The sequence below is a fragment of the Pygoscelis adeliae genome, unplaced genomic scaffold (assembly GCF_000699105.1).
Source record: "Pygoscelis adeliae isolate BGI_AS28 unplaced genomic scaffold, ASM69910v1 Scaffold222, whole genome shotgun sequence".
NCBI lineage: Eukaryota > Metazoa > Chordata > Aves > Sphenisciformes > Spheniscidae > Pygoscelis > Pygoscelis adeliae.
The window spans coordinates 5,306,897-5,308,655 of NW_008824309.1; the positions used below are offsets into that span (position 1 = coordinate 5,306,897).

At 40.5% G+C, this 1,759-nt stretch overlaps 1 protein-coding gene across 1 annotated transcript in view; it reads left to right on the top strand.

Annotated features, from left to right (window-relative positions):
- Positions 1-1,759, top strand: part of KIF5C (kinesin family member 5C) — a 63,847-nt gene that overhangs the window by 27,867 nt on the left and 34,221 nt on the right. The window lies entirely within an intron of this gene.

A 1,759-nucleotide genomic window follows, 5' to 3' on the forward strand; every position in this document is an offset into this window, starting at 1 on the left:
TCATGCTGGATAAGGCTCCAGGGCAGTAAAGCAGCAGAAGGGACATTTCATTTTAAATAGATGAGTAGGTACTGTGTTAGGTTTCAGTCTGCTTCCTGTTACGCTGAACTCTCTGTCTGCAGGTACGATTTGAAGTAAAAAGAAATGTGAACGGTAAAATATAATAGTTCAGGTTGAGGGGATTACAAGGTAGTGTAGCTTTTTAAAAATTATTTTGTTTTTTTTAATCTAGACTAAAAGGGGTTTGCTTTTGCTCTGTAACGCGTAGCGGTGCTCCAGGATCTCTGCGAAGTTGTGTGCTTGGGCACTTCAGGAAGTGTGTGTAGAGGAAGTCCAGTTTCCACGTTATTTCAGTTTACATTTCTCTTGGTTTCATTTCTCTTTTCAGTGATCGGTAAAACTTGCCTTTCTGTTTGGGGCAAAATAATTTTCAAACCAACTCTGCGCATCCTGGCTAGCAGAGCTTGCAGTGATGCGAGATGACTAACGCTTCTCTAGGAAGAGGAACATTTTTTTAGACGTTCCTTACTGAGGACTAGGATGTCAGCTGAAGGAGCTGGGAAACTAGCTAAATGCTTTGTGAGAGTGCTTGGTTGGGGTTTATTGTAGGGGTTTTGTTTGTTTGCTTAAAAGCTATAGAATTGGGCTGAAATAAGAAAGGGAATACAAGTAGGAGGACTGGTGATGGACTAGACCTGCAGAGCGGCACGCATACTAGACGTACATGGTGTTATTTGTCAGCATTTTGGATAGGAATGTTGCTGTCCCCGGGAAGTGGTTTCTTTTACAGGCTCTTTGGTTGTGGTGTTTCATTTTTCTGATGTGACAGTATTAAGGGTCTGAATAACATTAAAGGGAAGGTATATGAGTCATGGGTGATTACTGGTTTCTCCATTTTTTCCTAGCAAAAAAGAATTGTATCACCATTAAAATAAGCATCAGGAGTAAAATTCATCTTCACAGGCCCACTTATACTAATCAACACGTGCATGTGCTCCTCTGTTAGTAACGAGTCGGTTTCTTCTCCTCCTGCTCCATCTTTTTGTGTGTTTTTATATTGTTTTTAATTTCAGTTGCTCATAAGTACTTCATCCATCATTAGGATAACGCAGTTGATAAACTTTATGGTGTGGCATGTTTTTTTCCCCGGTACAGTTAAATGAGTGGAAACTTGAGCCATGCTTTTGGCAGAGCCAATATGTAAAAACTAACCGCTAGGCGTCTGCATATTTTAAAAGTACAGGGTTATTTTAAACGTTTCTGAGGTAATAAAACTGCTTTCCACATAGTGCAATCACTGGAGCACAGTTTGGAGTCTGAGGCACAGATATAGGAGTGTTTTCTTGCTGACAAAACAAAGTTTCAGGATTTTTAGTGATTGGCCACATTTAAAGGGTGCTTTAGCATCATTAAGTGGGAGCCGGGAAGAAAATAATGAAGATCATGTGCCCTCCCCAAAGAAGAGTTAGCCAGTGCATCTATAGCTGATTCCTAGGCGTAGTTTCTTGTATTGGCATTTCAGCCTACGCTTTACGAACTGGTAGGAGGTTTGTCTGTTGTTCCTTTACTCAGTCTCTATTTTATCTGATACTGCTGAAGTTATTTGGAGGGACTCAGCATCTGAGCAGTGAAGGGCAAAGATCTGAAGCCTTCTTAATTCCTACTGATTTGTTTGGTTTTGCTTTTTAAATGTGGATTTGCTAGAGTAGGTGCTGTGCGGGTTTTTGTTTTTCCTGCTTGCTTTGCATTTTCTAGTGCA